Source organism: Myotis lucifugus, unplaced genomic scaffold, assembly GCF_000147115.1.
Source record: "Myotis lucifugus unplaced genomic scaffold, Myoluc2.0 scaffold_21, whole genome shotgun sequence".
Lineage (NCBI taxonomy): Eukaryota > Metazoa > Chordata > Mammalia > Chiroptera > Vespertilionidae > Myotis > Myotis lucifugus.
Window position 1 is genome coordinate 1,257,241 of NW_005871069.1, and position 11,598 is coordinate 1,268,838.

The window sequence follows — 11,598 nt, forward strand, 5'->3', positions numbered from 1 at the left end:
GAGGGAGCTCTTGGTTGTGGTTAGTGCAGACATTGCTGAGAATTGTGGGGTAATCTTTGTAGCCATGCCCAGATTCCACACAATGGTGCATTTTAGATATAGGAAAACAAATAAGGAAGAAATGAATAAATCTGAAGAGATAGTATCAGTGCTCCAGGGTTTGATAAAAACAACATGGGGACAGCAAAAACTCTAACTCTTGGGTGAGTCCCAGACAGAAAGCCAGGGCTCTGAGGGTGTTGTTACTGGTCTTTCATTTTAAGGCATGACACAATAAGTCTTTCAGCATTTGGGTTCTTTTTTCCTGTCTTCAATTCACTTTTGTTGGTTTCTCTTTCAATTTTACCTTCAGTTCAGTTTTGTTTGATGAGAAAAGGTTCGGAATTAAGACTGTGAAATGAAGGTGTCATCTCAGTATTTTGTTTCTGCATCAAATAAAGTCTTCAAATGTCCATCACCAAGGGCTACAGTTTGGGATCCTCTCTGCTCCTCTCCTTTTTCCTAGTTTCTTCTAGTTCATCTCATATGTTGTCTGAAACACAGAATCTCTCATTTTCCTATCAGTTGTTCTTCTACCTATTTCATAAATTCCTCTAAGTCAAATCTCATTATTCTATCCTTCCTTGAGGTAACATTTGATGGACTAACTTGGACTCTGAGGAAATCTCCCTCACTGCCTCCCCTGGTGGCAGACCTTCTTCTCTTCCTTGGGGCTCATGTGTCATCACTACAGATAATGAGAGTCCCTATCCTCTCACCTCCCATGTGCAGGTCGTATGTCTGTCAATCATGATTTAGTTCTCATATCTGTCCATCAGCATCCAGTGTGTGTGTGTGTGTGTGTGTGTGTGTGTGTGTGTGTGTGTGTGGGGTTGTGGTGGTGGACAGGTGTTGTGGTGGTGGACAGGTGCAGCTAAGGAGGAAGAGAAGAAGATAATAGAAAGATATTATTGTCTTGCTGGCCTCATGAAAACAAACAAACAAACAAACAAAAGGAAAAACTGAAATGGGAGAAGACAAGAAAAGTCAAGAAAGTATAGGATGACAACAAGAATTTGTTGAGTGATTAATAAATTGCCAGACACTGAACTAAGCACAGTGTGTGCAATATCCTATTTAATTCTCTCCACAACCTTATACGTTAGGTAATATCATTACTCCTATTTCACAGATAAGACAATGAAGGCTCTAAGTGTTTAGTACTTGGCTCAATTTGCACAGCTACTACTTATAAGTGATGTGTGGTTCTGGGGCTTGAGCTTATAACCACTTCCATGTCCTTGTTGGGGGTGCAATAGAATTGCAGGACAGGTACAAATCAGGAGAACCCAACAAGGCAGAGGTTGCACAGCTGAGCTGGGCTTTAAAAGACAGACTTCAAAGGGCAAAGGAAGGGCATTTTAGGAGGCAGGAAGGAGGATGGTAAGAATGTTATTAACAGGAATAGCAAATGTCAAGAAATGTCAGGTCAGGGGCCTGGCACAAGACATGGGCTCCATGTGGCAAGGACAGGCTCCAAGCCAGAGAGACAGTGGCTCCGGAGGCCACAGGAGCCGCGTAGGTGTCATTCTGGGTATGGCTGGTGCCTGCAGGATGAAGCAATGGGAAATCCCCCATGTTTTCCAATTTTTGGTTTAGGTTTTTGAAATTCCTTTTCTTATATGGTAAATTTAATTTTGCTCACTTCTGTGAGTAATGACTTTGAAATCATGTCTCAGAAAGGTCAGAGAAAGAGACATCCGGCGATGGATGACCACCTGCAGTGTTGGGGACAGATTCAGTGTGAAGAAGATGGAAATCAAAGCGTCCTGAAGGCCCCGCGCCAGCTGTCTAGGAGTGTGGTTTCACTGAGGGGATTAGGCAGAGGTGCCGGGTAGGGAAGGATGAGCTCAGATTTGGGCCCTTTGAGTCTGAGATGACATCAGGGAGCTGGTGAAGCTGTGCCATTGGCAGCCAGGCTGCAGGTCCCAGCTGAGGACACAGACATTTCTTCTCTTCATGTCTAAGAAGTTCCATGCTGCCACCTCCACATCTTTTTTTTGTTTCCCTATTAAATAATGGATACCACATTATTCCAGAGCCAACCAGGCACTTTCAGTCCCAGCACACTCCTAGCCCTTCCTAGGCAGCCCATCTGCACCACAGCCTGGTAAAATGCCTCACCCCAGGAAACCGCTGCTGCTGCCTTGCCCAGCCAGCGTCTCCTGGCAGTCAGCTCAGACTGCCTCTCTGCTCTGGAAGAGCGGCTCCTTAACCATGGTCGGTGGTCGGATATAGCTGTCTGCACGGAGGAAACCGACTTCAACCAGGTCTGCAATGATGCGCTGTCCTGGGGGGCGGCTGCCAGAATCTGAGAGACACAGATGGTGACAATTTTCACTCACAGGTCATCTCGTGTGTGCTGCATGTGGGCTGGACACTTGGGTAGTGTGAGGCTCACTGAACTCATTCAGAACCCACCACGGTGTGGTGCCGTGGGCCCAGGCTGGCCAGAGGCAGGTCCCTGAGGCAGGGGGAGCTGGGAATGCACCGGCTGGACGTGGGCTCTGTTACAGACCCGGCAGCGGACCTGCCTGGGCCCAGAGAACTCAGGAAAGGCTAGGGCCCATTCTGCACTTCGCCACGTGCTCAGAACCCTAGACGCGCAGATGATTGTACCCCTGAGTTCCACAGCCGCCTCTGTCCTCTCCAGCTGAGAAGAGACTGGGATTCCTTTCTGGGAGTGGTCAGAAAGCACGGTGGGCTTTGTGGGGTGGCTGGAGTTGGAGGGAAGGTAAGTGTGGCCTCTGTGGGTGACACCCTGCAAACCAGTCTGAGTGGGCTGCTTGGAGCACCTTGGGGGCAGCCCCGGCTCCTGGGTTCTTCTAATCACAGTGAGACAATGAAACACTCCACAGCCATCACACCCAGTCTTCTTGGATAAAGGCAACACTTAGAAGCACAGAACAGGTCTTTAAATTCCCCAAGTAGAAGTAGAAGTAGAAGTGAGAACTTCGACCCAAGTCTCTGAAATTCCTTCACTACCCCCAACCACCTTTCAACTTCTTTTCGACAGGATCAGTAAGGGAAGTTGATAATTTGTCAGACGTTGTAGCTGCTTTATGAAAATAGAACTTCAGCTTTCTCTGAGGCTATGTGACATTTCCTTTCTCACAGTGCTGTGACTCCTCCCGGCCAGGTTATTAGAAACACTAAATAGCTAGCATACAATAGCTAAGATTTGGAAACAGCCCAAGTGCCCATCAGCAGATGAGTGGATTAAAAACTGTGATACATCTACACAATGGAATACTATGCTGCTGTAAAAAAGAAGGAACTCTTACCATTTGCAACAGCATGGATGGACCTGGAGAGCATTATGCTAAGCGAAATAAGCCAGTTGGAGAAAGATAAATATCACATGATCTCACTCATATGTGGAATATAATGAACAACATAAACTGATGAACAAAAATAGATTCAGACATAGAAGCATTGAACAAACTATCCAATCTCAGAGGGAAAGTAGGGGTGTGTATGTGAGGGGGAGGGGGTAAGAGATCAATCAAAGGACTTGTAAGCATTCATATGAGCATAATCAATGGACACAAACACTGGGGGGTGAGGGCATGTGCTTGGGGGTGGAAATGGCTGGGGAGAGGTCAATGGGGGGAAAAGGAGACGAATGTAATACTTTAAATAATAAAGAATTTAAATAAAAAACAACAACTCTACATAGAAAAAAAAAGTTAAGTTTCAAATAAATAAATAGCCAGCGTATTTCTAACTGGTGTGAAACAGGTTTCAGGCCGGCTCCAAGGCTTGCTATGCCCGCCTCTGCTCGCAGAAGCTGCCGTGGCTCCCACTGGGAGAAACTCTTCCTGCACACACAGCTCTCTGGTCAGTGTCTTCTTAGCTAAAAAATGAAAGTATTACATTGGTTAATCTTTAAATGTTCTCCCAACTCTCACACCATATTATTCTGTAAAAGTAAAGCGGGCCTTCAGTCTCCCTGTGGAGGTCACTCACAGCAGACTTCACATGTGCGAACACAGAGCTGGCGCTGGTAGCAGAGGCCCACGTGCTGACAGGCTGGGTGTGCATGTGACCTTTCTAGAAATCAGCTTGGCAGTGTGCATAAAGGGATTTTAAATGGTACATACCTTCATATCTTCTAAGACCCTCTCCCAGGAAAATAATCTAGAGTGAAACAAGCTGTAAGTATATTTAACATTATTTAGTTGTAAATATTGATAAAAACATTTATTAACAATACTTATTCTATTTATTACAACATTATCTAGAAAAACAGAGAATTACAAACAGGTAAATAAGGTAGTGGTTAAATACAACCATATTGGTAATACTATGCAGTTACTAAAACCATGTTTTCAGAAAATATCAGAAAAATACTGTACCATAATATGTTGTTTGTTAAATATAAGATATAAAAAGAATTTACAGTAATCCTTATTTTTAGAAAAAGGATCTATAATTTATATGTGAACTTAAAAAACTGCAAATGAAAGAAAATGCTAAGAGTGAACATATAAGAAATCACAGATGATATTTTTTTAAATATATATTTGTTGTTGATCTCAGAGAGGAAGGGAGAGGGAGAGAGAGGTAGAAACATCAATGATGAGAGAGAATTATTGATTGGCTGCCTCCTGCATGCCCCCCACTGGGGATCAAGCCTGCAACCCGAGTATGTGCCCTGACCCGGACTCGAACCATGACCACCTGGTTCATAGGTCAGCACTCAACCACTGAGCAATACTGGCTGGGCATCACAGATGATATTTTTGAAATTTTCCACAGTTTCTGAATTTTCTCCAGCAAATCTGCATATCTTTTACACTCAGAAAATACATAATAAAACAAAACTAAATCAATAGAACTTCTGCTTCTGTATAGCTGGGATAACATATTTCCCCCTATTCTACTCTCCATGGACAACTAAAACCCCCGGACATTATATAAAAATACTTTGAAAGATGAAGAGAAATAGACCAGCTGCAGATGTGGAAACATAAGGGGTAACATAATATTAAGTTCCTGGGTTTTCTTTTTGCTCTATCTATACCAGCGTTAGAGCTGAAGAAGGCAGCAACTCAGAAACATCAACAGGCAGAGAAAAAAGAAAAAGAAAAAAAAGCCCCAACAGAAGTCTGCCGTCTCTTCCAGAGGGCAGAGGAAAGGGCAACTTAACCAAACAGAAGACTTTTAGACAATAACCACTCTACTTCAACTACAGAAAACACTTTGAACCACCAGCACAAGCAAAAGCCAAATGGAGAACCCAATGTTTCACCCTTGTCACAGTGTAATGAGCCAATACCCCTACAAAGTGGAGTTAGAGAAGGCCAAGCGGGGAGCTGTAGGGTAAGGAGCCACTTCCTCCCTCCTCCTGACCTCCCACAATGTTTGTGGATATCCAATAGGGAAACTAGATTTCTATCTCTACCAATCAGTAATGAAATGAAGTAGTTGTCTCTCTCCTTTTCCCTGTCGGACCAAGTAGTGTCACAGAAAGCTAGATAAAGTAGAGGGTTTAAATAAGATTCAGAGTCTCATAACATAATGCCTAAAGTGTCCAGGCTTCAATCTAAAACCACTTATTGTACCAAGAGCCAGAAAAGCCACAATTTGAATGAAATAAAGACAGTCAACAGATGTTATCACTGAGATGACAGAGAGGTTAGAATAATTTGACACAGTTTAAAGTGGCCATGATAAGATATTTCAACAGCATTTACAAATACTTGAAACAAACAAACAAAAATCTCTCAGGAAATAAATAGAAAGTCTAAGTAAGCCAAGTGGAAATTTTAGAACTGAAATATACAATAATCAAACAATGAAAACTCAATGGATGGCTCAATAGCAGAATGGAGGGAAAAAAGATCAGTAAAGCTGAATATAGAACAGTAGAAATTTCCCAAACTGAACAGAAAGAAAGTAGCCTGGAATAATTAACAGAGGCTCACACACCAGTAAAACTATAATGAAAAAAAATCTAGCATTTGTGTTATCAAAGTCCCATTAGGAGACAATATCAAGAGCAGGAATGAAAAGGCACTTAAATAATGGCTGCCCCCCGCCCCCCACCAATTTTGCAAAAAAACATAAACCTACAGATCGAGATAATTGAGCAAACTACAAACTGAGTAAACCTTAAAATATCTACACCAAGATATATCAGGTCAAACTTCTTAAATCTAAGGATAAAGAAAAAAATCTTGAAAAGAGACCTTTGGGGAAAGACAACACAAATGACAGCAGATTTCTCACCAGAAACTATGAAGGAAGCAGCACATTTCTTAAGTGCTGAAATAAAAGAACTGTCATCAAGAATCAGATGTTGAATGAAAATAACCTTCTAGTATGAAAAGAAAATTAAGATATTCTCAGATGAAGGAAAGTGAAGATAATTTACCGCCAGCAGATCTACCCTAAAAGAATGGCTAAAGGAAGTCACCAAAAATAGGGAAATAAAAGGGAATCTTGGCATGCCAAGAAGGAAGAAAGAACAACACAGAGTAAAATAAAAATAAATACATTTTTTCCCCCTTGAGTTTTCTAATTGTTTGATAATTGATGTGGTTCTAAATGTATTTAAAAGAAATGTTTAGGACAATCTACACTAATAAAAGAGAAACATGGTAATTAGCGTATGACCGCTACCCTTTTCATTGGCTAATCAGTGAGTATATGCAAATTAACTGTCAGCCAAGATGGCGGCCGGCAGCCAGGCAGCTGGAAGCGAACATGAGGCTTGCTTGCTTCAGTGAAGGAGGACTCCAACGTTCCCCGCCTGCCTTGCCAGCCTCTGAGCTGGCAGTTTGAAACTTTGTAACAAATATAGAAGCTAAACAAAACCCCAGAAACCAGCTTTCAGCCGCCGTGATCTCAGAGCTGGAGTTATACATTGTTTTGATTATAGAACACAAACAAACCAGATACCAGCTTTCAGCAGCCGAGGCCTCAGAGCTAGAGCCAGAGCTAAAGCTGGCCCAGAATAAAAAGAAAAAAAGAAAAAAAGGAGCGGTTGGGAGCTTCAGTCAATCGCCAGCCTGAAGGCAACCCTCAGCCCCTCACCCAGACTGGCCAGGCACCCCAGTGGGGATCCCCACCCTGAAGGGTGTGTGATCAGCTGCAAACAGCCATCATCCCCTCATCCAGGCTGGCCAGGCACCCCAGTGGGGACCCCCACCCTGATCCAGGACACCCTTCAGGGCAAACCAGCCAGCCCCCAGGCCTATATCCTATATAGTAAAAGGGTAATATGCCTCCCAGCACCAGGATCAGCGGAGCCGCGAGGCCTCCTGGCACCGGATCAGCGTGACAGGGGGCAGCGCCCAAACCCCTTGATCGCCCTGCGACTCTGTGTGTGACAGGGTGCGGCATCCCAACCCCCTGATCGGCCCTGCTCTGTGTGTGACAGGGTAGAGCCATAACCTCCCCATCGGCCCTGCCCTGAGTGTGACAGTGGCGGTGCCCCAACCCCCTGATCGGCCCTGCTCTGTGGGTGATAGAGGGCAGCGCCCCAACCCACCCCACCCCTGACGGGCCCTGCTCTGTGTGTGACAAGGTGCGGCGTCCCAACCCCCTGATCGGCCCTGCTCTGTGTGTGATGGGGTAGAGCCATAACCTCCCCATTGGCCCTGCCCTGAGTGTGACAGTGGCGGCGCCCCAACCCCCTGATCGGCCCTGCTCTGTGGGTGATAGAGGGCGGTGCCCCAACCCCCTGATCCGCCCTGCTCTGTGTGTGACAGGGGGTGGTGCCCTAACTCCCCTATCGGCCCTACTCTGTGAGTGACAGGGGGGAGCTCCCCAAGCCCCTGATGGGCCCTGCTCCGTGCATGACAGGGGGCAGTGCCCAACCCCCTGATTGGCCATGCTCTGTGCGTGACAGGGGGCAGTGCCCAACCCCCCTGATGGGCCCTGCTTTGTGCATGACAGGGGCAGCGCCCAAACCCCCTCATTGGCCCTGCTCTGTGCGTGACAGGGGGTGGCGCCACAACCTCCCCATCGATCCTGCCTTGAATGTGACAGGGGGCGGTGCCCCAACCCCCCAATCAGCCCTACCCTGAGCGTGACTGAGGGTGGCATTGCAACCTCCCAATCCGCCCTGCTCTGAGCCCGACCAGGGGCTGCACCTAGGGATTGGGCCTGCCCTCTGCCACCCAGGAGCAGGCCTAAGCCAGCAGGTCGTTATCTCCCGAGGGGTCCCAGACTGCGAGAGGGCACAGGTCGGGTTGAGGGACCCCCCCCTTTCCCCCCGAGTGCACAAATTTTTGTGCACCAGGCCTCTAGTTACATTATAATTGGTGGGGGGAGTAAAGGGACATAAATGGCAGTAAGTTCTCTACACTTCACTTAAATAGCAATATGTTGATTCCAATAGGCTGTGATGTTTACCATCAAAACAGCTGTCTATACAAAGAGATGCACTTAAAAACATTATAGATAAATCAAAATGGAATTCTAAAAGCATATTGAACTGAATTAAAATGAAAATACCACACAACAGAATTTGTGGGACACAGCTAAAACAATGTTAACAGGGAAATTTGTACCACCAAGTGCTTAAATTAAAAAAGAGGAAAAAATTCACATTAATAATCTGAGCTGGCATCTCAATAATTTAGAAAAAAGACAAAATAACAAAAGACAAACAGGTGGAAAAAATAAACAAGAACATCAATCAATCAATTAAAGAAAAAAATAGAAAACTCAGGGAAACAAAAAACAGATTCTTTGAAAAGATCATTAAAATTGACAAATTCCTACAAAGCCTCACAAAGAAAAAAGAGAGAAGACACAGATAACCAATATCAGAAATGACATTGATTATCACTAGAGATTCTACAGACAGCAAAAAGATAATGAGATAATACTGAAATACATAGATTTGACAACTCAAATGAAATGGACCAATTGCTATAAAGTACCAACTATCACAACTCACCCAAAATAAAATAGACAATTTGAATAGCCCTATAGCTAAGGTAATTGAATTCATAATTTAAAATATTTTCAAAATAAAATTTCCAGGCCCAGATACTTTCACTGGAGAATTCTAACAAGTGTCTAAATAATTAACAATAATTTCATGCAATCTCTTCCAGAAAATAGAGAACCAGGGGTTACTTCCCAGCTCATTTTATAAAGCTAGTATTACTTTGATACCAAAGCCAGAAAAAAGAGAGTACATAAAAGAAAAATACTGATGAATATCCTTAATAAGTATACATGAAAAAAATCTTTAGCAAAATATTAGCAAATAGATTTAATCTACATATAGAAATAATTATATACCATGATCAAAAAGGTTTATTCCAGTGATACAACACTGGCAAAATATTCAAAAATCAATAAAATAATATACCATATTATCATACTAATGAAGAAAAACACTACATGATCAAATTATTCACTGAAGAATAAACATTTGACAAACACCAAAACTCATTCATGATAAAATCTCTCAGAAAAATATGAAAAGAGGAGAACTTCAACTTGATATAAAGCATCTACAAAAATCATACAGCTAAGATTATACTCAATGTTGAGAGACTGAATGCTTTCCTACTAAGATGCAGAGCAAGGCAAGAATGTCTTCTGTTTTAACTCTTAGTCAATGCAGTACTGGAAGTTCTAGCCACTGCAGTAAGGAAGGAGATGAAGTAAAAGGCATACAGATCAAATGAGAAGAAATAAAGATGTCCCTATTGGTAGGTGGTAGGATGACTTATGTGATAAATCCTAAGAAATCTATAAAAACTCCTAAACTAATAATTCTAATATGCTAATAAACTAATAACAAAGTTCTGCAACTTCACAGCATTTAAGACCAACATATAAAAATCAACTGCCTTTTGGTCAGGCCTGTGGCACTAATGGGATGGTCAAATGATGTGGTCTTCATACTGCCAGGAAGCTCTGTACTACCAACAAAATCAGAAGTGTCATGATAAACAGTATAAAAAAGCTCCGTTGGGCTCTTCTCTGAAGCCAACCCTTCAGGAGGCACTTCCCATGCAAATGATATTATGCTGGAAAAAAATAAGGGTTGAAGCCAAACAACTAAATTCTACCAACAGGAAGTCTGTCAGGGTCCAGGTGATCAAGAATCCTATATAATAAAGAGGTAATATGCAAATTGACCACCACACCCTCACAAGATGGCTGCCTATGACCAGGCTGGCAGGGGGTTAGTGAGGGACAACCAAACTATTGAACAAGCAGGTTGCGTGGGGTGACCAGGCTGGCGGGGGGCCACGAGGGGTGACCAGGCCAGCAGGGGGGGCAGTTGGGGGTGACCAGGCCAGCAGAAGGAGCAGTTGGGGGTGATTAAGTTGGCAAGGGGGCAATGAGGGGCAACTAGGCTGGCAGGGGGGGCACAGTTGGGGGCTACCAGGCCAGCAGGGGGGGAAGTTAGGGGCGACCAGGCCGGCTGGGGGTGCAGCAACTAGGTTGGCAGAGAGGGGGCTGTTGGGGGCGACCTGGCTGGCAGCAGGGAGCAGTTAGGGGCGAGGCCGGCAGGGGGGGCAGTTAGGGGAGACCAGGTAGGCAGGCAGGTGAATGATTAGGACCCAGCGTCCAGGATTGTGAGAGAATGTCCAACTGCCGGTTTGGGCCCAATCTCTGGGATCAGGCCTAAACCGGAAGTCAGACATCCCCCAAGGGGTCCTGGATTGGAGAGGGTGCAGGCTGGGCTGAGGGGATGCCGCCCCCCCCCCCCTGTGCACAAATTTCATGCACCAGGCTTCTAGTGGAAAAAATAAAAATAAAAATCACAGACTTTGTATTCAATGACAGTTGCTTGAATTTTATTGATGAAAACGATAAAGTTCTGGTTGCTGGATTTGGTCACAAAGGTCATGCTGTCGGTGACATTCCTGGGGTTTGCTTTGAGGTTGTCAAAGTACCAATGTACTTCTTTTAGCCAAATGCAAAGGCAAGAAGGCAACACTAAGATTATAAGTTTTCATGTTGAAAAAACAGTACTTATAAATTTTTATATGCAAAAAGTTAACTGTATTTCTATATATCAGCAATGAACATGTAGACACCAAAATTAAAAATACAATTCTATTTACAATTGTTAAAAAATAAGAAATACTTCAGTATAAATATGGGAAAACTTATAGAACTTGTATTATACAAACTATAAAATGATAATGAAAGAAATTAAAGAAGAGCTAAATAAATGGAGAGACACATCATGTTTATGGATTGAAAGATGCAACATAATAAATAATAGTAGAAGACTGAATAAAGTCTTCAAAGATATCTAGTTCGTAATTCTTGGAACCTGTGAATGTTACCTTTTATAACAAAAGGAATTTTGCATATGTGATCCAGCTAACGAAACTGAGAGATAATCCTGAATTATGGGTCCTAAATATTTTCACAAGTGTCCTTATAAGAGGAAGTCAGAGATATTTAACATAGAAGGGAAAGTAGGAGGTAGGATGATGAAACAAGAGGGGGATGTGTTTTGAGGATGGAGGAAGCAGCCAAAGAATGCAAACAGCCACTAGGGTGTAACAGGAAAGGAAACAGTTTTGCTCCCACAGCCTCCAAAAGTAATTCATTTTGTCAATACCT

The 11,598-nt window shown here is 43.6% G+C and overlaps 1 pseudogene; it reads left to right on the forward strand.

Annotated features, from left to right (window-relative positions):
* The first annotated feature begins 9,889 nt into the window (after positions 1 to 9,889).
* On the forward strand, positions 9,890 to 10,971 carry LOC102429665 (annotated as a pseudogene).
* The last annotated feature ends 627 nt before the right edge of the window (positions 10,972 to 11,598 follow it).